Source organism: Saimiri boliviensis, chromosome 2 (assembly GCF_048565385.1).
Source record: "Saimiri boliviensis isolate mSaiBol1 chromosome 2, mSaiBol1.pri, whole genome shotgun sequence".
Classification (NCBI taxonomy): domain Eukaryota; kingdom Metazoa; phylum Chordata; class Mammalia; order Primates; family Cebidae; genus Saimiri; species Saimiri boliviensis.
Genome location: NC_133450.1, coordinates 189,254,127 through 189,279,876, shown reverse-complemented (window position 1 = coordinate 189,279,876; position 25,750 = coordinate 189,254,127). Strand labels below are relative to the sequence as shown.

Here is a 25,750-nt window from a genome sequence, read left to right as displayed (position 1 = left end):
GAAAGGAAAGGAATCTGAAATCCTAAGGAGGGAGGGAGCAAACCAACCTACTTAACCGTAGGGTCTGCGCATAGGATGGGAGGAGAAGTGGGGAGAGGAGGTGGATGGGTGGTGGTAGGGATTGGAGGAACCAACCAACCAACCAGCCAACCTCAGGGGCGGGGCATGGTGGCACACACCTAATCCTATCACTTTGAGAGGCTGGGGTGGGAGGATCACTTGAGCCCAGGCATTCAAAACCAGACTGGGACAACAGTGAGATCCCAACACTACAAAAAATAAGATTAAAAAAATTAGCCAGGCATGATGGCACACATCCATAGTTCCAGCTATTGAGGGGGTGGAAGCAGGAGGACTGCTTGAGCTCAGAAGTTTGAGATGGCACAGTGAGATCCTGTCTCTTAAAACAATAAAATATAAATAAATAAAAATAAAAAACTTCAAGGACTTATGGGACAACAGTATCAAGAGGTCTAATATTCATTTCGTCAAGTTCCAGAAGGGAAGAAGAGAGCATAGTGGAGAAAGAAAAAGTATTTGAGTAAATAATGGTTGAAAACTCAAATTTTCAAATTCTTAAGTTTCATTTGCATTACTCATAAAGGAACAAAATTTTAAAAACTGAGAATTTCTCATCAGGAACCACAGAGAACAAAAGAAAGTGGTATAGTACTTTTAAGTTCTAATAGAAAAGACCTTTCAACCCAGGCCAGTCATGCCTTCATATCCATGGGTTCGACAACAGTGGATTCAACCGACTGCATCAAAAAAACAAAGCAAAACAGAAAATTGCATCTGTACTGAACACCCAACACAAAATAGGGCAAAAAGACTTCATAAAACTGCCACTTTTATCTTTTAATGAGAGCCAATTCTGTGAGAAATCAGATATCCACATATCTTTAATAGCATAGCCACTTTCCTCATTTCATTACGTTCATCTTCCCATCTCCCAAAGTGGAAACAATGATATCAAACAGCTTAAAAGTGTCTACCTGTGTATGACACTGTCAAGAAGAGGGGTCCCCAAACACCGGGGAACAACCAGTACCAGCTTGTGGCCTGTTAGGAAACCTGCCTCACAGCAGAGGTGAGCAGTGGGCAGGCGAGAATTTAACACCTGTGCTCTGCCTCCTGTCAAATCAGCAGCTGCATTAGAGTCTCATGAAGGCACAATCCCTACTGCAAACTCGCTTGCAAGGGATCTAAGCTGTCAGCTGCTTGTGAAAATCTAATGACTGATGATCTTAGGTGCAGTAGTTTCATCCTGAAACTATCCCCTTGACCCCCATCCATGCAAAAATTTTCTTCCACGAAACTGGTCCTTGGTGGCAAAAAAGTTGAGGACTGCTGATCAAGACCACAGTTGAAAAGATATATTCTTTGCCCTTTAGAAGCTTACAATCCCAACTATCCAAATCCAACAGAAAGGAAATAATAATGGCTTAAAATAAGCAAAAACCATTGAGCAATAATTTAAAGACTAAACTAAAATACACATTTTATGCCAGTAAAATATCAGTGTATTTGCTATATACAAAGAAAAAAGCAGTGAAGAAGTTTCATTAGTACATTGCTTTTACTTGTCTTATTTTAGAATGGCAAGACATTCCTGACAGAAAAATACACTTGCCTTTGAAAGTCAAAGCTCCTATCAAGTGCCAAATTAGAGAGAAGAGATTGTTTCATTTTATAAATCCTAGTTAGGTTACAGAGTAGGTGCAAATTCAGATACACAGGAACAAATACTTTGAAAAACTGCCAAAATCATCCCTCATGTATTTATTAAAACCTAACCATAGAAATGAATCATTCCCTCTTTAATTCATCATGTAAGTTCAAGATTTTATTCTTGGCCTACAGGAAAAAAAAAATCTTTGAATCTGTAAATATTCTAAGAGTATATATATATTTTTATTTTTAGAAAAATACATGATACACAGCAACACTAATGCATTCTTAAAATGCAGGCAAACTTCAGTTACCGCCAACTGTCCTTGATGTGTTTGTAACACCCTAAAGATTAAACAGTATAATGTCATAAATCCTATTACAGTATATAATCTCTAAATTACATTCAAGGGGATAAAAATATACAGCATATTAATGAACTTTACATTTTCATAACACCCTTTACACTGAATGTGAGAATCTTGTTACTTTGGATAAAAGTTTATGAAAATCCACCTCTCACAGCTATTAAATAAAATATATTCTGCTCATCCTTGGAATCAGTTACTCTGAAAATGATGTCAGCCTTAGAAGTGGATTGATCTCTTACATTTCTCTTACCCCAAATTTCAAGATTTTTTTATACGCTATCCACAAAAGGTGGGATGAAAAGAAAAAGGAACTAAAAAATAATATTAAACTAAATAGAATCACATGGTCATGTTTAGAACATGTTTTTAATAGTCCAAATAAATTATAGTAAACTAAGTTTAACAAAACAGATTTTCCACACACCCCCAACCCACAAAATCCCAGTGTAAAAGAGTTTATGTTTACTGAATGAGATGTGAAATAATACAATATCCAAAATATTATGTCCCAGAAAGAAAGTATAACATATTTACCGTATAATGTGAGATGTTTAGCAAATCTGCTGAAATTGTCAAAAAATGCATGAATGAACAGATATTCCTTATAGTGCATTGAATAGTGTCCCCTCCCACAAAAATATATCCAATTACTAACCCCAAGTCCCTGTGAATGTGACCTTGTTTGGAAGTAGGGTCCCTCTAGATATAATTAAGGATCTTCAGGTGAGATTATCCTGAATTTAGAGAGGACCCTGAAACCAAAGACAGGTGTCTATAGAAGAAAAAGAGGAAAAAAATTTGAGACCAAAGTTAAGTGAAGACAGAGGCAAAGACTAGAGTAATGCAATCACAAGCCAAGGAATGCCAAGGATTACCAGCCACACCAGACACCAGAAAAGAGGCACAGACAGGCCTCCCTCAGAGCTCTACAGGGAACCAAGCTTGCCAACAGACTTCTGGCCTCCAGAACTCTGCGAGAATAAACTTTTGCTGTTTTAAGCCATCGAGTTTGTGGTAATTTGTTACAGCAGCCCTCAGAAACTCATTCATTCCTTTAAGCAGGAAACAAGAACAATTTACATTTATATGCAAAATGATATATCACCTTATTTGCTTAAAGGCTCTAAACTGTAACCTGATATCTGGTGTTAGCATTTAACACCAGATGAAATGGGACACCCAGAATGGGGACTGAGTGTCCAAATGATGGTAAGTGATCAAAACTCCTAAGGGATATTAAGTGATCACCTACAGTAGATGAACATAACATAGCAGGGTATCTTTTGGGGACTTTAAAATACAATAAAAAACCATGACTGACTATTTGTAGATGGCACCCATGAACTCTAGAAACTGTTGGCCTGATATCTGCCAATTCCCTCCTGAAGTGTAAGCAAATAAAAGTCTATGTTTAGTTTCAAAGTCTGGGTCAAGGAGACAACACATGTTAAGAAAAAAAAGAAACAGATCTCACCAAGTTCCCTCTAATAGGCACATTCACAAATCAGGTACGTGGAAATCTAAGTTACACTAAGATTTCTAAAAACACACAGGAAATCTGAGAGACAGACAGTCCTCAGGGACTACTGCCATTCTAAAATGTGAATCCTTTTATTTTCATGACCATTTAGAATGAATTTTGGAACACTCATATGTAAAAACAATGCCTTTCAGAAGTTACAACAGACCTCTCCAAACACTCAAAGAGTTATCTCAAAAACAGTCATGCAAGTGAGTGCTTCCTAAGAAGGATGCCTGAGCAAACTGATTTATAAGAACCTACTCCACATGCAGCCTGACTTTAACAACAAATCACCAGAGAGAGGTTAAAACTTGGGTAATAAAATAGCATTTTACCAGCTAAGAGACAGTCAAATCACCAATAAAGCTAGCAATCTCTCTCAGGGTATTAGTACTATGTATTTCCCTACTGACACCAAATAGAAAAGAAAAGAATTCCAGAACAGCAGTGTCAGGGGACTGAGGATGAGAAATCAGGAGAGCAGGAATAGGATCCTGCCAGGTCCTATCAGTAAAAAATAGAGCACCTCTTGTTCTTCCAGCTCTGGCAGAATATTTTAAATGCTGTTTTTTGGATGCAAGCCAATAATGGGAACCTGGAAAACTGCCACTAAGGAATAAGTAAAACAGGGAATAACTTACTTTATCAACGATACCAGCCCCTGAATCATCAGATAATACAGATCAAGTTAATTCCTAGATTTATTGATTCAGTTAACAACATACACATATTACACTGCTCCGTAACAAAGTATGACACAAAAGTCCTCGGTATTAGCTTAACTAGTACTTAACTACAGAAGGTTTCCAAAATGTAATTTAAATTTAACAAAGTACCTACCTATCATGTACCTTAAAAACTGTCATTCTCTCATACTAAAATGAATATATTAAAACATTAAAAAATAACAACACAGGCTGGGCAGTGGCTCATGCCTGTAATCCCAGAACTCTGGGAGGCCAAAGGGCGGGGTGGTGGGGGTCACCTAAGTCAGGAGTTCGAGGCCCGCCTGACCAACATGGAGAAACCCTGCCTCTACTAAAAATACACAATTAGCCGGCCGTAGTGATGCATACCTGTAATCTCAGCTACTCAGGAGGCTAAGGCAAGAGAATCGCTTGAACCCGGAAGGCAGAGGTTGCAGTAAGTCAAGATGGCGCCAGGGCACGCCAGCCTGGGCAACAAGAGCAAATCTCCTATTCAAAAAATAATAATAATAACACAATTTCAAGATGGACTGATTTTCCACAAGGCTGTCTTACGTGCCATCTTTGAAATTACTACAACTGGGCCTGGTGCGGTAGCTCATGCCTCTAATCCCAGTACTTTGGAAAGCCAAGGCAGGTGGATCACGAGATCAATTCAAGACCAGCCTGACCAATATGGTGAAATCCTGTCTCTACTAAAAACAAAAATTAGCTGGGCGTGGTGGCGCACACCTGTAGTCCCAGCTACTCAGGAGGCTGAAGCAGGAGAATCGCTTGAACCCAGGAGGTGGAGGTTGCAGTGAGCCAAAAACACACCACTGCATTCCAACCTGGACAGCAGAGCGAGACTCCATCTCACAAATAATAGTAATAGTAATAATAATAATAATAATAATGCTAATAGATGAATGTGCCTGTATAATGAGATGCTATTCTTAAGATTTTAAGGCAAGACTGACAACTGTAATTTTATAACTTTTAAAAAACTCATTAAAAGGCCAGCCTCAAACTTGCAGCCTATTTCCCTGTCAACATTTTCAGTCTTGGCAGCATCAGATTACAGCATGTTAAAGAATTAGCAATGACTAGCTAATCTAGTAATAATATCTCTACAAACCAACAATTTATATATATTTCAACTCCCTTTTTAAAAACATTGATATGATTCACATACCATAAAGATCACCTTTTTGGCCAAGCACAGTAGCTGACACCTGAATCCCAGCACTTTGGGAAGCTGAAGTAGGAGGATCGCTTGAGCCCAGGAGTTTGAGACCAGCCAGGTCGACAGAGCAAGAACCCGTCTCAAATTTTAAAAAAATTTTATATATTAAAAAAAAATCACCTTTTTGAAATATGCAAATGTATTCTAGTACATTCACAAAGTTGTAAAACCATGATCCAGAACATCTTCTATGTATCCCAAATGCATTAGAGTCACTTTCCATTCCCACCTTCTCCCAGCTCCTGTCAGTTAATAATCTACTTCCCATCTGTATGGATTTTCCTGTTTGGATATTTCACATAAATGGAACCAAAGAATATGTGGCTTTTGTGTCTCATTTCTTTTACTAGTATTTTTTCAAAGCTCATCTATGTTGCAGCATGAATCTGTACTTCATTCCTTTTTGTGACTGAATAATATTCCATTTTAAGAATATACCACATTTTGTATGTCCGTTTATCAACTGATGGATATAGTGATTAATTCCAAGACTTGGTTATTATGAATAATGTTGCTATGAATGTTGTCACCTGCTTTTGAGATATGTGCACAGAATTTTGAAGTCAATGCAAATCACAGAGCAAAAGTCACTGAAGTCAAACTAAGTGATAATACAATTTGAAGTAGTAGTCCCTTCTTCTTTAGGTAAAAACTACTCTTCTGAGTTTATGCATTCTACATTAAATATCATCTGGACAAGTGAAACTGAAAAAAATCTCATCTTCCCCTGAAAACTATAAATAAAAGGGAAGGACAAGGTAATAAAGCTACAAAACAATATTCTAAGTTTCTTATGTTGAGCTGATCTGCTTTAAAAAAAACACTACACAAAGTAATTTGTTACAATAAATTATAAATTAATAATTAAAGCATAAAACATACCAAATATGCTTATAAAAATATGCTTACCAAAAATGTATTTTAATAGTTTGAGCTGTTTCCATAAAGCGCTATGGCAAAAACTTCTGCTAAATATCAAGGAATACCATGATGTATTGAAAAACAATCTCCAAATATTTATGCTTTATAAATAAAACAATCATATCATCCAAAATGACCAAATCTACAAATGAGAGATTAAATATCCTATACAGTCTCACTTAAAACAAAGTATCCTATATATTTGGGAACAAAAATTGATTAATATTGTTGATTTGTGATCTGAAGCATTTTGATAAAAAGCAAATCTCCTCAAATATCTGTCTGAAACAGTTTCAGCTTAAATCATATACAATGTGGCCAAGAACCCGTTAAAATTAAAATAAGAGCTTGCAATATATCAATCCAGTAACAGTTAAGCCAATAATATTTATGTTTGCTTTATAACAAAGGACAACAAATATGTTATCAAAAGAATGCAAAATTATTCCTCTACAAATAAGTAGCATGTTCAAAATATTCCACCAAAGTAAATACAGCATTCAAGAAGACAATGTTTTTTCAGATTGTAAAACTACAGCAATTTTCAGAAAACAAATACTGTTTTACCATATACTGAATATACTTAAAAAACCACCAAATGTATCACTGAATTATCAATATTAGAATTTTCTGAATCTATTTTTTTCAATCCAATTTTACTTACCAGTTAGAAAAACTAATAATACGCAATGTCTTTTTTCCCCACTAGAGGATGTTTACAAGAGAATTCTGTGTTTAAAAATCTACTTTTAATAAATTCCTAAAAAGAAGTTTTCACTTAAAAAACGAACAGATCAATTAACATTCTGTAATTCCTTTTTCCTATAATTTTTTCACTACATATTTAAACCAATGAAATCTAGTCTATTACATTTATGGAATATCAAACATACTCTGCACCTAATTTTTAATTCAAATTCAATAAATATTTATTGAGTAGTCTACTACATGCCTAACACTATGCTAAGTGCAGGGGAAAAAAATAACCATTTTCCTTTTTCCTATCCTTCTCCTTGTCCTTATAGCCTATACATATAATCACTTGATGAAAAATGCTAGCAGGGGAGTACCACCCTAATTTACTACGCACTTGACTTTAAATTTATACTCATGGACTCTAAACTCAAATAAATACCAACTATGAAAAAGAATCTACAAGAATGTTTTTCTGTAGGGCACTCATCACTGAGGGGTAAAATTTTTCTCCTATGCATCATGAAGGAAGATTCTTTTTCCATGTTGCTGGCAAAACTGTCAATCATCTTGATGAGCAGCAAATAAATGAATGCCCAATGATGGGATTCTGTATTATCCTTAAAAAAGAAATCCATCAACTAAACATCAACAGGTAAATGTTTATACTCGACAGCCATCAATTTCAACTATCCATGCAAAAAGACAGGTGAGCTGGACTGGTAAACCTCGAAATTAGAGAGGTATTAATCGTCTGCTTCCAGCCAACATAAACAGATGTTATTTTTAAACAGGCAAAAATCATCTCTTCCACTGAAATTTATTTGCAGCAGATAATGTTCTGTTACATTTTTAATCAAGCAGATGAAGTTACATTTAAATTGAAAATCTGCTTCACTCAACTAATCAGGCAAGTAAAATTCAGAGATGACTGAATGGCATTACACAGCATACTATTACGGCAGGTAAATTGGGAAATTTACCTGTCACACCACACAGGGTATTGTTCACCCACTGTATCTGCAACTTAGAAGCAAAGCACTAAGACAAAAAGGGAAAGGCATGTTAAACACATTTATAAATCGATCACATTTTATGAAAACATTATTAAGGCTGCCAGCAAAAATAAATAAATAAATAAATAATTTTAAAGAAAAAGGTAAAAAACACACACCACCTCTCAGTGAGTCAATGAAGATTTACATGGGTTATGCTTATCTGCTTCATGTAAATAGGATGCCTGGTTATTTTCAAGATCAAGAAACTAAAGCAAAGACGCAAACAGTACATCATGACAGAGGCAAAGAAATAATGACCACATAACATCAAGAATATGACAGTCAAACACAAGAAAGGTAAATAAAACACTTTAACAAAAAGAGACAGAGTAAATATCACACTGATTTGCAAAATATCTCTATCACTCATCATACAGATCATTAATTTCATACCTAAAAATTTCTCAATCTTCTCTATTTATAAAAAGCTTATTCTATTTTAGTCACCTATAGAGTTAGCAAGTTAACATTTCTAAAATGCCTTCGAAATTTACTTGAGATATCCACAAAACTCTCATGGGCTATTTTACTTGTTTCTTAACAGAAATCCAAAATTTACTTTAATATCTGTAAATTCAAAATATGTTTGCTGCAATACCTGAATTTTGTATCAGTGCTCATTACACTGACTGTGAAATATTCCAACATGTACCAACACCACATTAAATCTTTTATATCATAACTATAAGAGTTTTATCCTCACAATAACCTTTGAAATATAGAAGCTTATTTGCCAACCATTTTGAGTTTTCTTCTTTCCATTCCCCCTTTCTTTCCTTTCTTTCTATTTTCCCTTTTACCTTCTTTCCTTCCTTTCTATCTTCCTTTTTCCTTCCTGGTTTTTTTTTGGCGGGGAGTCGGGGAGCAGGGTGGCCAGTGGAAAAGCAATGGGTCTGAATGGGGAGGTGGGGGTACAAACAGTAGGTAACGCTGGGATATGCTATAAGTTATAAAGGCAAATAATGTTACTGTTGTATTCTTAATAAAGTGAACCTACCTTGATTTTCCATTTAGAGTGATAAATTTGGACTGACATACCCAAATTCTCTCATGGGATTCATAAAGCTAGCCAGAAATCATATACTCATCAGCATGGTGTTTTAATTACTAAGGTACCATTACCAGCTAGGTTTAGAGTTAGAACAGTTTCAGGTTTACAGAAAAATTGTGGAGATAGTACAAAGAGTTCTAATAAGCACCAGAGCCAGTTTCCCCTATTATAATAGTGACATCTTACATTAGTATGGTAAATTTGTCAAAATTAATTAAATACTGATACCTTATTAACTAAAGTTCATACATGATTTCTTTCGTTTTTAATTTTTTTTTTTCCCCCGTTCTAGAATTCTATCCAGGACAGTACATTACACTTAGTTGTCATGTCTCCCTACGCTCCTCTTGGCTGTAACTGTATCTCTGACTTACATTGTTTTTGAGGAATACTGGGTTAAATATTCTACAGAATGTCGCAAATTGGGATGTTTGGTGTCTTCCTTGTGGTTAGGCTGGGGTTATGGGTTTTGAGAAAAGAAAACCAGAGGTAAATTGTCATTCTCGTTATATCACATCAAAGGTACATCCTATCAATGTGACTTACCTTTTATGTCAGTCTTAACTGCCTGTCTTACTGTATTCTCTCTTAGTCCCAGTCCTCCCCAAAATGGCATCTACCCTTTCTAAACTTCATAATCTCTACTATGATATACTACTATTCTTCACTGTTGAAGATGATTGTTTTTAACAGCTGCTCTCTGCAGGTATGGCTCAATGGGACAGAAGGAATCAAAGAAACAATCCAGCTGTACTTCCCACCCTGCACAAAGGTCTTTCTGTCACTACTTACAGTGATTACTCTGAGTCTGTAGCTATTTCTGACCTAGTTCCTTGCTTTTTATTTTTTTATTTCTTTTTTGAGATGGAGTCTCACTCTGTTACCCATGCTAGAGTGCAATGGCATGGTCTCAGCTCACTGCAACCTCCGCCTCCCAGGTTCAAACGGTTCTCCCACCTCAGCCTCCTGAGTAGCCAGGACTACAAGTACATGCCACTACACCCAGCTAATTTTTGTATTTTTTAGTAAAGACAGGATTTCACTATGTTGATCAGGTTGGTCTTAAACTCCTGACCTCGTGATTCGCCTGCCTTGGCCTCCCAACATGTTGAGATTACAGGAATGAGCCCTGCACCCAGCCTAGCTCCTTTTAAAGTCAGTACAAACAGAAGCTCTCAACTTTGGCTGACCATTAATACTATTGTGCTGGCCCCATTTAAATCATATTCCCAGGGGTAGGATTGAGGCATCGGTACTTTAAATTTAAAAACAAAACAAAACAAAACAAAACAAAAACTCTCCAAGTTATCCTAATACGGAGCCAGAGCAGAAAACCACCAGTCTAAGACCTTATCTCTATACTGACTGCTGCAAGTAAAGGCTGGTCTGTCTTCCCATTTATAGCATTCATAGCTATGCTATACTCCGGGGTTTCCATTTCTGATTTCCGATAATATCTTCAGTTCTTCCCCTAATGTAGCTTTGGTTAAGATGAACTTTATATGATTTTAGCAGCAGGAACACTGCAATGCTGTTTAAACACTGCTAGATTAAGCATTGTCAGAAGCTGAGGGCAGTCACTGACATTTGAAAGCATTATCGATTTTCAAAATATATATATTTAAATGTATATATTTAATTCATTAATGCATATATTTTAATATATGATATATACTTATACATATTAAAATATTATATATATTACTATATAACAAAATATATTGACATACATTATTTATTTTTTGCAACATGAAGACCACAAAAGTCTGGATATTAAAACACCACAAACAGTGATAAAATGTTCTTTTAAATCTGGGACTCATTTCTGTACTGAAGCAACAATCTGTGGGGTGGCTGAGTTCCTAGCCTACCTTAATAAAAGTGTATTTAACAATGAGGCTAAAGAAATATTTGTCTGAAGCATATGAAATTATCATACTTAAGGCCGGGCGCGGTGGCTCAAGCCTGTAATCCCAGCACTTTGGGAGGCCGAGGCGGGTGGATCACGAGGTCAAGAGATCGAGACCATCCTGGTCAACATGGTGAAACCCCGTCTCTACTAAAAATACGAAAAATTAGCTGGGCGTGGTGGCGCGTGCCTGTAATCCCAGCTACTCAGGAGGCTGAGGCAGGAGAACTGCCTGAACCCAGGAGGCGGAGGTTGCAGTGAGCCGAGATCGCGCCATCGCACTCCAGCCTGGGTAACAAGAGTGAAACTCCGTCTCAAAAAAAAAAAAAAAAAGAAATTATCATACTTGACCATTACATTAATTCCATGTTGTTCAACCTTTTATATTTTTTATAAAACACAAAAAATAGCCTTTACAACAAAAGTATTAAAACAAAACTAAAAAATCAATTTATTTAATCTCAGATACTAGCATGTGATAGAAAGGCTGGCCAGATCATATGGTCTGTAAGACAGACGTTGCTCACTCTCAAGTCCCTACTGCAATGCTCATGTTGCTAGTTCTCAAGTCCCTACTGGAATGCCAACATCGCTCACTCAAGTCCCTACTGTAATGCCACGTTGCTCACTCAAGTCCCTACTGGAATGCCCAGGTTGCTCACTCAAATCACTGCTCACACAAAAACTGTCGCTAAAATTAAAATGCCAATGGTGGAAGTATTTTATGAACCACTGCAAGACACTAACTGTGTATATTCAATCTTTTAAAGAAGAAATGCCTTTAAAAATAACTTATCCATGAATGGTCCATAAATATTATTTTGCACACTCATACACCCCATGATATTACCTTCTATTAATGTGTAAGACAAACGGGGGGAAGTGAATGTTTAAGTTTAAAAGTCAGTCTGTAATATCAAAATATCTGACAAAGTTCAGAAAATTACCAAAAATGAAGGTATAAAAGATACTAAAGACTATTTTAAGAACAGTACAAATGATAATTTTAGGGTAACAAAGCAACAAATTTACAATTTTAACAGATTTTCCTAGCTGTTGAAGCTGCCAAGAAAACTTTAAAACTTAGTCAAAGTCTGTATAAAGAACCTAAATAAAGTAACATGTAATTTGCATACAATCCCTGATGAATTTTGCCTCTAATCTTCACTCCATTTTCAAAATGACAATTTGGTAGCTAAAGAAGGTACATTAGAACTTTAAGAGACACGGGCCCCATAAATCTCAAGTCTCACTTATTAAACCAAGTGTAGAAAAATTCTCTTATTTAATGAATTTGATTTTTAAAAAACCAACTAGGCCAAGATCACCCACAAATAGAGTAAACTGCTACTTATTGGTAAGACTTAAGACATAACAGAAGACAACAGATTTAAGAAATAACAGAAATATATCTACCAAAATAATTTTTTCCACCTGAAAAAAATTCTTTCTTGTTACTCAAATATAAGGAATACTGGAAAAGGTAACCATGTTAAGTCATTATAAGCTAAGACTTATAATAAGAGTTTTATTAGTAACTAGTTTGTAGAACTCAAGGTCCTCTAAAAACTATGGTTGAGGGACTGAATAGTATCTGCAGGAAAGACGAATCCCCAAACAGAGGTTCAAGAAGATACCAAATATGGGAGGCTGAGGCCAGACTGTCTGAGCCCAGGAGTTAGAGACCAGCCTGAGCAAGATGACAAGACACCATCTCTAAAAAAAAAAAAACTTTTTAAAATTAGCTGGGCATGGTGGCATGCACCTGTAGTCCCAATTACTCAGGAGGCTGAGGGAGGAGGACTCCTCAAGCCCAGGAATTTGAGACTGCAGTGAGCTATGTTCATATCACTGCAGTCTTACCTCTCTCTTAACCAAAAAAAGATGCCAGCAGACTTTCATTAATTTCACTATTTTGTCTATTACTGAAATTGATAGAACATGAAAACAGCATTCACAAAAATGCTAACAACTCAGCAGCGGGAAACAATGCTAGAGCTGGAATTCTGCCACCTTGGTTCTCTCTGCTACACAACAATCTACCTTCACCCCACTTCTAACAACTACATATACAAGGGTCAGTGAAACAGCAAATAAGAAAAGAACTTAACAGGAAAACTCAATGGACATGTGTCTTCCCACAAAATTCTTTTTAAGGTGTTGCTTCCAATTTTACCTCAAGTAAAATCTAAAAATCATACACAACTACAAAAGCGTATTTTATAAACCTACTATCAACCATATTATTACAATTACTTCAACCCATGATAAATATATACTAGTTAACTATAGTCCTGCAATCTATGAGCTTTTTTCTCTAGAACAGGAAAATGAACTTAAAGCTCTCAAGCTTTTGATCTATACTTTAATGGCTGTGTGTTACCCCTCTAGATGACGCCTCAAACTCCTGAAAGAGAAACAGTCCTTGGAAGTAGCACCATTTATCAATTTATCACACCAGAGGTTAAGAAAGGTGCTATTAATGAAAGTCGTTTTAAAAAGTTGGGACAATGAGAAGAGCTAGAATGTCCAAGTATTTGTGGATCAGAAGTAGAAATAATGTGTCAATGAGATCCAAGAAAAATATTTTGTAGGGATTAAATGCATCTGAACTTAAGACTATTTGGTTTCATTGGCATGTTTTCATAATGTACACAAATTATACCCAAATTCCTCTTACTAACCCCAGAGAACAAAAATGAGTACCAGTCCCATCACTCTATCCCCTTTTCCCAAACAGACAGACAATTCTGGCTGATCCTATCTTAATTATCCTTTCTGAGTCCAAAAGCTCTCAGAACTCTCTTCAACACTCTGTTTCAACAGATTGGAATTGGTATGGGAGGATGAAACCTACTTGCTGCTCTTAGGTAGCTTGCAAACAGAATTCAAAGAAGTCTCAGTGTGGTAATCTTTGGAAATTTTTACTTAAGAAAAATTTGTCATACTTATCAATAGTCTTTGAGAACTACACTATGTCGAGCCACGCGCGGTGGCTCACACCTGTAATCCCAGCACTTTGGGAGGCTAAGGTGGGCGGATCACCTGAGGTAAGGAGTTCGAGACCAGCCTGACCAACATGGTGAAACCCCATCTTAAAAAAAAAAGAGAGAGAACAACACCATGTCTATGGCACCAAACAATAATTGATATTACAATGGTAACTCTACGACATCAGAAACACATCCATATATTCTGTTTAAGATTATATTTGAGAAAGATTAAAAATCAATCCAACTATTTTAAAAGTAAGGACACTGACAAGAACAAACTTCTTTTGGTTAGGGTAGATTTTTTTTCCTTCCCTCCTTCCTTCCATTCTCCTTTCCCCTCCCCTCCTGTCTGTCTGTCTGTCTCTGTCTGTCTCTCTCTCTCTCTCTCTCTCTCTTTATAGAGATAGGATCTCACTGTGCAGCTGAGGCTGGACTGTAGTGGCACAATCACAGCTTATTTCAGTCTCAACTTCCTGGGCTCAAGTGATCCTCTAGCCTTAGCCTCCTGAGTAGTTGGGACTATAGATGCATGCCACTAAGCCCTGTCTATTGTATTATTTGTAGAGACATGGCTCCTCTATGCTATCCAGGCTGGTCTCGAACTGCTGAGCTCAAGCAAACCACCTGCCTTGGCCTCCAAACATGCTGGGACTACAGGCATGAGTCACCACACCTCGCCAAAAAAATTTTCAAAAGGAATACAGCAATAATTTAGATCAATGAAAAATTACATTCAGAATTTAGAAATTTTCTTTATAGTCTATTTTGTGTCCAATGCTAGTATATATACACAATAAAAACCACATTGTAAAACTAATTAAAAGATAAAAAAGAAAACAGCAAATTTATCTCAAAGAATTTCTGAAGACTATTAAATTCTAAAACCAGCAATGTTGGGTTACCAGGGGAATTAGAGTTAAGATGAAGTATACGTAGTGAAATTCCCAGTAAAGCTACATTTAGGTCAGAGAAGCTGGCACACATCTAGTTGGCAAAAGAAAAAAAGCCTCGCAAGTCTTCCAAATATCTCAAGGATGACATCTCACCTAACGGGTAGGCAAGTCCCAAATGAAAAGTATGATCCCATTCTATTAACAACCTATTTGTGGATTTTTAGAAAGAACTTATGCCAGAGTACCAGAATTTTAGTCAACAAATAGCCGCCTAACTGACATCAATGGAATGCTTTCCTTGAACTGACATCAAATCTCAAAAGAGGTGAGAAAGACTGTATCCTAGTAGATCCAAAAATTTAAAGTATACCATAGGCAGTACCTGAATATGACCCCTGTATGTTGTTTCTTGATGAACAGAGAAACTTAAAATTGGGCATTCCAGTTCATTTACTGGAAAGATCAAGATTACTGTTTAACACAATATCAATAACAATTTGTCAGGAGCTCTTTCAACAGTTCAAAGAATTGCTATACAAACTGTAGATAATTAGAACGTCTCAGGATGTAGGAAGGGTCATGGAACTTTAAAAATAAAATTATTAATGTATTTGCTCCTCAAATATGTACTGGGTACTTTGTTTTTTGTAGAGACGGGTTCTCGCTGTATTGCTACAGCCGGTCTTGAACTACTGGGCTCAAACAATCTTCCCACCTTGGCGTCTCAAAGCACTGGGATTACAGGCATGAGCCACCACGCCTGGCCTGGGTACTTCGTTTACATAACTTAATTTTACTAGGTGTTATGGATGACATACTGAATATGCCAAAATATGATATCCTAAATTCTCATCTTCCCAATAAGCAATTTTAAAACTAAGCTTTTTTTTTGTCTTATCTTTAAAACCTTTTGACATACAAATACATAAACCTTTAGAGGGATAGATTAAACAGTCTAATGTGCTCTATAGCATAAAGTCAAACCTCAAATTATTACACACAAAGCAAGAATGAATACCAGACTTCCACTTCCAACTCAGATAAATTAACAGGGATCAGATTTCCTGTCCCACCTGAAACCATCAAAAAATAAAATAAACAAAAAACAGACAAAACATTTGAAACAGTGTTTAAGACATGAGACATCAAGGAACAGGACAATAATCCAGACAGCTAGGTGAATTCTAGCACTGCCTCAGGTTTACTGCCTTCAGATTTTCCAGGCCCCAGAACAGAAAGCAAGAACCTGGTAGACTCTTGACAAACCTGAAGTTTAGCAGAAGGGATGAGAACCCAGAGACACTAAGGCAAATACATTTGAAAGATCTAGTAATAAACAAGAGAAAGCTACACAGAGAAATACTCCCACAGATCTCCAAAGGAGAATATCTACTGAATATCTGGCAGAGTATTCAAAATGTGAAAGAAAACATGTGAGACTGGGGAAAGAATCATCCAAAAGGATTAGAGAGAATAGTACCAGACACTCACACAGGGATGGGAAGAGTGCCTATTGCTACCAGTCAGACTACAAAATCTTTTCAATTTACATTTTACACAGAGCAGTAAGAAGGGTCCTGGTCTAAGTAGTAGGGATTAGTTAGCCCCAAACATTCTTGTTTCCACCTAGCAAATCTTAAAAGGAAGGCCCCAAAAAGGATTAAACTATTTCTTGGTAATTTAATTTTATCCCAGAAACAAGTAAGTCAGTGGTACTATTTATACTAAGCCAAGAATATTAGTAGGAATATAAAAATAACCAGACCAAAACAGGTTAAAATTAATGTCTGGCTTCTAATCAAAGATTCCAAGGCATGCAAAAAAAAAAAAAAAAAAAAAAAAAAAAAGACAGGAAAATATAACCCATTATAAGGAGAAAAATCAACCAATACTAACCCAGACTTGAAAAAGATGTTAAAATTAGGAGACAAGAACATTAAAACTATTGCTTACATTCAAATAGTACAGACATGGAAGATATAAGAAAGACAAAAATAAAAATTCTAGAGATCAAAGCTACAATATTTAGCCGGACATAATGACTCATGCCTGTAATCCCAGCACATTGGGAAGTTGAGGCCAGGAGTTCAAGACCAGCATGAGCAACAAAGCAAGACTCCCTCTCTTAAAAACAAACAAACAAACAAAAATGACAAAAAGGAAAAAAACAAAAAAAGGAGCTACAATATCTGATATTAAAAATACATTGGACAGAATAGTAGATTAGACACTGCAGAAGAAAAGATGACGTTGAAGACATAGCAACAAGGAACTATCTACAACAAAACACAAAGAGAAAAAATAAAAAATAACACCCCCCAACAAGTCATTGATATGGGGACAATTTCAAGCAGCCTAATATACATATTATTCCAATCTCCAAAGGGAAGAGGGAAAAAACTTTAAAGAAATTTTTTAAAATTTTCTAAAATCCGACCTTTAAATGACATCTTTGTTGAGGACACTTACCAAGAGAGACCATATTCTGGGCTATAAAATATATTTCAACAAACTTAAAAGGAATCAAGTTTTACAAAGTATTTTCTTTGAACATAATATTAAATTTGAAATTAACCACAGAAAAATCTCTTAAGAATCCCAAATTACACAGAGAAATTAAATAACACACTTCTAAATAACACAGAGTCAAAGGAGAAATAACAAAGAAAATCAGAATATATTTTGAACAAAGAGAAAATAAAGATACAACATGGCAACATTTGTGGAATGCCCTAAAGCAGTACTTAGTGGAAAATTTATGGCACTAAAAGAATGATCTCAAATCAACAACCTGAGCTCCCACCTTAAGAAAACAGAAAAAGGGCAAATGAAATCCACTGCAAACATTAAAAAGAATATAATTTTTTAAAAGTTAAAATAAAAGAGAGAAAAATCAGGGAAACCAAAAGTTAGCTCCTTGAGGAAGTCAATAAAATTTACTAATTGCAAGCCAGACATAATAGGAAAAAAAAAGTAGTATCACTAGAAATTCTACATCTTTTTTTTTTTTTTGAGACAGAGTCTCAAAAAAAAAAAAAAAAAAAGCAAGTCTCTTACTTGCTCTGTCCTCCAGGCTGGAGTACAGTGGAGTGATCTCGGCTCACTGCAATCTCTGCCTTCTGGGTTCAAGCCATTCTGCTGCCTCAGCCAACTGAGTAGCTGGGAGTACAGCGGTGTGCCACCATGCCCAGTTCATTTTTTGTATTTTTAGTAGAGACGGGGTTTCCCCATGCTGGCCAGGCTGGTCTTGAACTCCTGACCTCGTGATCTGCCTGCCTCAGCCTCCCAAAGTGCTGGGATTACAGGCATGAGCCACCTCGAGTGGCTGAGATTCTACACATATTATAACTGAGGGAATATTATGAACAGCTTTATGCCCATAAATTCAGAAACTTAGATGAGATTTTTTTTAAGACCTCAAAAACCTTGAATCACTAAAGCTTTCTGAAGAAGAAACTAATAACCTGATTAGCTCTATGTATATTTAAAAAATTAAATTTGTAATTATAAACTCTCCCACATAACATTCCTAAAGGTGATGTTAACATGATGTTCTCAAACAGTTGGCCAAAGACTCATTTGATGAATCTGAATTTTCCAAAATAAATGATTCTTCTGAGTCAGAAGATTCTGATGTTAGCTCTGTTTAGAAATAACTCCACGAACAGCTTTTTATGCTTTATTTTCACACTGAAAATCAGATTTGCTTCAGCCTCAAAGAGTGTGTTTATGTAAAATTAAATGAGCACTGGCAGCAAGCTACAGGTTTTTTTTCTAAATGTGGAAAGGGTTAAAAAGGTAACACTGCATGACAAAAATGTGGTTTAACCCAGAAATACAAGATCACTTTAATATTTGAAAATTCAATTCATGTAATTCACTATATTAAAATGGTGATTATCTTGATCAGACACACAAAAAGCATTTGACAAAATCCAACATCTACTCCTGATAAAAACAGCAAACCAAAGAAAATTTCCTCAAACCAATAAAGGCTATCTACAAAAAACCTACAGCTAATATTTACATAATAATGAAAGGCTGTATACTTTCCCTCAAAAACAGGAACAACACAAGGATGTTCACTCTCACCCTATACTGAAGGTTGCATTCCATCCAACAAGACAAGAAAAACAAACAAAAAAAGTCATCTGCATTGTAAAGAGGTAAAACTGTCTTTATTCCCAGGTGGTAAGTTCAACAACTTAGAAAATCCAACAGAATCTACCAAAACAAATAAACAGAATCTACCAAAACAAATAAACAAACAAACAAACTGGATTTCAGCAAAGTTATAGGAATCAAGATCATTATTTACCAGTAATACTGGAAATTAAAAATTTTAAATGGTATCATTTTACAATAGCATCAAAAAATATAAAACACTTAGGGATAGATTTGACAGATTTATAAACAAAAACTACAAAATATTGTTGACAGAAACAAAAGAAGACCTAAATAGAGAAATATACCATGTTCATGATTTGGAATACTAAATATTTTTAACATGTCAATTCTCAATGGATATATAGATTGAACACAATCTCAATTAATACCCCACCACACTTTCTGGAATAAACTGACTACACTTAGAATCTAGAGAAATGCAGCTGAGTGCAGTGGCTCAGGCCTGTAATCTCAACACTTTGGGAGGCCAAGGCAAGTAGATCTCTTGAGCTCAGGAGTTTGAGATCAGCCTGGACCAGAATGAGTAAACACCTAAAAAAAACTTAGTCAGATGTGATGGGGAATGCCTAATAGCTTGACCTACTCAAGAGGCTGAGGTAAGAGAATAAATTAAGCCCAGGAGGTCAAGGATGCAGTGAGCTGTGATTGTGCCAATGCACTCCAGCCTGGGTGATAGAGGGAGACCCTCTTTATTTTCTTTCTCTTCTCTTTCTCTCTTTTCCCTCCCTTCCTTCTATCTGAGGCAGAGTCAGTCAGTCAGTCTATCTATGACAGAGTCTCATTCCATCTATATCTATCTCCCTGTCTGTCTGTCCGTCTAAGAGTGTCTCACTCCATTACCCAGGCTGGAGTGCACTGGTGTGATCTCGGCTCACTGCAACTTCTGCCTCCTGGGTTCAAGTGATTCTTGTGCCTCAGCCTCCCAAGGAGCTGGGATTACAGGTACACTCCATCATGCCCGGCTAATTTTTGTATCTTTAGTAGAGAGACAGGATTTCACCATGCTGGCTAGGCTGGTCTTGAATGACCTCAAGTGATCTGTTTGCCTCAGTCTCCCAAAGAGTTGGAATTAGAGGCATGACCTACTGCGCCTGACCAGGAGACCCTGCTTCAAAAAAAGAAAGAAAGAAAGAAAGAAAAAATGCAAAGGACCTAAAATAATCAAACCAACTTCAAAAAAGAACAAAGTTGGAGGACTAACACTATCTAATTTCAATACTAATTATAAAGCTACAAAATCAACAGAATATAGGCATCATAAAAGACAAATAGATAAATGGAATAGAACAATTGATTTTCAACAAAACTGCAAAATAATTCAATAGAGAAAGGGTAATTGTTCAACAAATGGTGCTAGAAGTCAGAAATCCACATGTAAAAATAAAGGACTCTGATTCACACCTCACATCATATAAAAATTAACTCAAAATGAAGCATAAACCTAAATATTAAGCCTAAAACTGTAAGATTTCTGTAAAAGAACATGCAGAAATATCTATGACCTCTAGTTAGACAAAGGTTTTAGAGATTCAACCCCAAAAGCATGATCCATTAAAGAACAAGCTGACATACTGGGTTTCAAAATTCATAACTTCTGTTCTTCAAAAGACACTACTGGGTGAATACAAAGCCAAGGCAAACACTGAGCAATTTGCAAACAAACACAGGAAAAGATGCTCAACATCATTAATCCTTAATCACAATATGCACCCACTGCACAAATATTAGAATGACAAAAATTATCAAGATAGCTCATAGTGTAAGCAAGGATTTGGAGGAACTGAAAATCTCATCTACTGTAGTATGAGTGCAAACATAAAAGGGCAAAAACACTTCAGAAAACTGTTATTTTATTTCTTCATCTTTGTAACTCTTTGCCAGTGGTTCAGAAAAAAAAAAAAAGAAAAGAAAACTGTTATTTCTTTTTTTTGGGGACGGAGTCTTGCTCTGTCACCCAGGCTGGAGTGCAGTGATGTGATCTTGGCTCATTACAACCTCTGCCTCCTAGGTTCAAGCAATTCTTGTGCCTCAGCCTCCTGAGTAGCTGGGATTACAGACATATGCCACCACACCAGGCTAATTTTTGTATTTCTTAGTAGAGACAGGGTATTGCCATGTTGGCCAGGCTGGTCTTGAATTCCTGGCTTCAGGTGATCCACCTGCCTCGGCCTTCCAAAGTGCTGGGATTACAGGCGTGAGCCACTGCGCCTGGCCTGGAACTGTTATTTTGTTTGAAAGACACACACACATATCCATTATGATTCAGTCACTCCACTATGAGGTATTCACTCAAGAGGCAGGCATCTATCCATATCAACAGTTGTACTAAAATGTCCTTAGCAGCTCTGTAACTTCTAAAAAGAATTCAAATGTCTATCAACAAGTGAATAGAAAAACTGTGGTATAACCACAATCAACATATATAAGTATTGATACTTGCCATTTTATGGATGAATCTCAATTGTGCTGACTGAAATAAGCCAGTCTTCCTCCACTCCCAGAGTTCCTACTGTACGATTCCACTTATGTATAATTTTAGAAAATGCAAAACTCATCTATCATGACAGAATGCAATGGTTCCCTGAGGCTGGAGGGTATGAAGGGGCAGGAGACAAGATTACGAAGGAACATGAGAAGACTTCTGGAGATTTAGGTTATGTTCACTATCTTGATTTTGATGATGGCTTCCTGTGTATGTACATATCACAAAATTTATAAAACTGTACATTTTAAATATGTCAACTATACTATGCTATACTATACATCAGTTAACATACTATGCCAACTATAACAAAGTTGTTTACGAAAGTATCACTTTGCTAACAGCCATCTACATGATAGTCTACATACAGGTTTTTTTTTTTTGAGACGGAGTTTCGCTCTTGTTACCCAGACTGGAGTGCAATGGCGCGATCTCGGCTCACCGCAACCTCCGCCTCCTGGGTTCAGGCAATTCTCCTGCCTCAGCCTCCTGAGTAGCTGGGATTACAGGCACGTGCCACCATGCCCAGCTAATTTTTTGTATCTTTAGTAGAGACAGGGTTTCACCATGTTGACCAGGATGGTCTCGATCTCTTGACCTCGTGATCCACCCGCCTCGGCCTCCCAAAGTGCTGGGATTACAGGCTTGAGCCACCGCTTTTATTCAGATCTAGTTTCTGAAGTTATCTCTACAACTTTCCAAAGTATCTGAGCATACTAATTAAAAGGATATTAATGTCAAGTAGGAGATAGGTGGAATATCCTCCTTTTTTAGTAGAGATGAGGTCTCACCAGGTTACCCAGGCTGCTCTCAAACTCCTGGGCTCAAGTGATTTGGCCGCCTCTGCCTCCTGTCATGGATTTAATGTCCACCTGTTATAGCTCAACAAGTGCTGTCTGCCATGACAGTGTCTTCAAGAGTCAAATGCAAAACTGCTAGCTCTTGATGGGAATGTGTGCATAGCCCACCAACTAAAGGAGTTCTGTAGCTATGATAATCTGAGCCTATAAAATTCCATACATTGTAGCTGCCATGCAAAGAAGACCAAAGTGAACATACGTTGACATATCACCTACCTTCTTTGGGCCTGAGATTATTAATGTAGAAAATGAGAGCACTGGCCTTGAAAAAGGGATTCATAATTGATCTATGCCACTTAACACTCAGATTTGTTAAGATATAGATTCCTTGGCTAGGCATGGTGGTTCACCGCAGTAATCCCAGTACTTTGGGAGGTGAGGCAGGTGGATCGCTTAAGGTCAGGAGTTTGAAACCATCCTGGCCAACACAATGAAACCGCGTCTCAACTAAAATTATCCAGGTGTGGTGGCGTGCATGCCTGTAATCCCAACTACTCGGGACACTGAGATTAAAGAACTGCTTGAACCTGGGAGGCGGAGGGTGCAGTGAACTGAGATCGTGCCACTGCACTCTAGCCTGGGCAACAGAGCAAGGCTCCGTCTCAAAAAAAAAGATTCGTGAGCCTCATCTGCATATATTCTAATTTATTATATCTGTGGTAGAGATTAAGAACATACTGTTACTTTTTTTTGAGACAGAATTTTGCTCTTGTCACCCAAGCTAGTGTGCAATGGTGCAATCTCAGCTCACTGCAATCTCTGTTTCTCAAGTTCAAGCAATTCTCCCGCCTCAGCTTTCCGAGAAGTTGGGACTACAGGCACCAGCCACCACGCCTGGTTAATTTTTGTATTTTGAGTAGAGATGGGGTTTCAACATGTTGACCAGGCTGGTCTTGAACTCCTGACCTCAGGTGATTCGCCCACCTCAGCCTCCCCCAGTGCTGGGATTACGGGCATGAGCCATCATGCCCAGCCAATACTGTTAAATTTGACATACAACCGGATTTGGGATATTCTGATCCACATAATCCTTTAGGACCTTCTAGCTACAACATTATTATTATTATCATTATTATTATTGAGACAGGGTCTCACTCTGTTGCCCAGGTTGGAGTGCCATGGTGCAATCTTAACTCACTGCAGCCTCAAACCCCATTACTCAAGCGACTCTCCTGCTTCAGCTTCACAAGTTGCTGGGAATACAGGCACACACCACTACACCTGGCTAATTTTTTAATGTTTATTTTTGGTAGAGATGATGTCTCACTATGTTGCCTAGGCTGATCTCAAACTCCTGGCCTCAAGTGCATCCTCCTGTCTCGACCTCCCAAAGTGCTGGGATTACAGGCATGAGCCTTTTCAAGGCTAGTCAAGTGAAGAAGTGGGAGTAGAGATGAAACAAAGAAATCTGTAACTGGTTGTAAACACCACTGCACTCAGACCAGCTTAGCTGCAACTTTCTTTTAAGTATTATTTCCACAGGTTCCAACAGGATCCTTCAAGTAGGGTGTCTGGCAGCCTTAAGAGTCAAAAAGAGGTAACATAGTGGTAGTTTGTATAAGGTGACACTACAGAGGGTCCTAATGTTTAATGTTTAAGGGAATCTCTTTAAATTCTACTGTTTGCAAAGTTTAATTTTTTGTGTTAAGTTTCAAGCTTAAGTTCTGAGCCTAGTCTATGTTATAAACAGGTTATTCCTGTTTAACTAGTGCATTCTTTATTCCATTTTTCACTTGCCAATGAGTGATTAGTTTTTCTGATGTCTTTCTGCTTATTCTTCTCCTCCTTAATCCTGGGAGACTTTAGAACACAGAAGTTCTACACAAATTCTAGAAAGCTGAAAATATCCTATACTCTTGTAGCTTTAAAATGGAAGAGCAAAGGTTATAAGAAGAGAAAGACAAAGCTTTCTGGAGTATCTTCAGCACTTGGGAGTGAAAAATTAAAAGAATTTTCCCCAAATCTCAAAAATTATTGAGATAAATAATAATGTCAGCTATAACAGCAGACCAAATACCATCCCAACAAAATCAAAAGGTTCTCATTTTGTCACCTCCTCTCTGCTTCTACCACTTTGAGTTGGAAAATAATGTTTTTGTTTTGAAATACTAAAGTTAAAATAAAATTAACATTTCTATCACTACTAAACTGGTTTCTCATAATACTTGAAGTAATAGATTAATAATCCTTTAAAATGTTACAGGGTAATATAGCATTTGTATTATACAGTCATGTTAGGTAACCACATATTTTAATATTTGCTTAAATATTCTAAAGATAAATTAAAATATTTCATAGCCAGTAGCATCAAGTTACTGTAGCTGAATCCTGAATTTAGTCTTTATCCTAAAATTTTATTAACATTCTATTCCTCTGGACCTAACAGCAACTGAAAATCTGTTTCAAAAGGATTATATAAAACAGAAAGAAATGGAAAAACATACCTGTTGAAGTATGAACAAATGTCAACAGCATGCAAATCAACTTTTATCTCTAAACTTTATTTCTGATTGTGCCCCAAACAGACAAGCCAATGATTTAATACCTTGGGTATTTTTTGTGCCACTAGGCAAAGTAACCTAATTCTCTTAATTCCTGGAATTGGCTGCTGTTCTAAGACTAGAAGGATTGCACTGAAAATGGCTCTGGCATAATATAATACAATTAATATGCTACTGAAAGAAAAATAAGTTTAATTTTATTCAGCAGACAAACTAATATTTTTGATGCCACTTGCCCCATATTCTTTGATCTTTCACCCACAGTGTACAAAGTAATTCTTCTACTTATGGATTCTAAGGAGAATAAGATGAAAAGGTAACCACATTAATTTCATATATAATACACATCTATGTTTTAAAAAAGTCAGTCCAATGGAGAAAATATTTGTTCAACATTAGCTAAATATATGCATTTATTATCTTCATTAATACAAAATTCAAGATAAAAGGAAAAATCTCAAGGGGGAAACGTCATATAAATGACTCCCTCAAACTTATCTGACACAATTACTCCCCTTCATGTTCCCTCCAGATAACTCCTTGCACACTGTTCTCACATCGAACGTTCCTTGATCACTGCTCAGAATCAAAATCCATTTTTGACTTTTGCTTTTCCTCCTTTTACTTCACTCATCAAGTTTGTCTGCCTACAAGTTCTTGTCAATGTGGCGTTAAGTGCTTAAAACCAAACAACTTTCTTGGGTC

General features: G+C 36.7%; 1 protein-coding gene across 13 annotated transcripts in view; it reads right to left on the bottom strand.

Moving 5' to 3' along the window:
* Positions 1-25,750, bottom strand: part of ZCCHC7 (zinc finger CCHC-type containing 7) — a 279,525-nt gene that overhangs the window by 216,841 nt on the left and 36,934 nt on the right. The window lies entirely within an intron of this gene.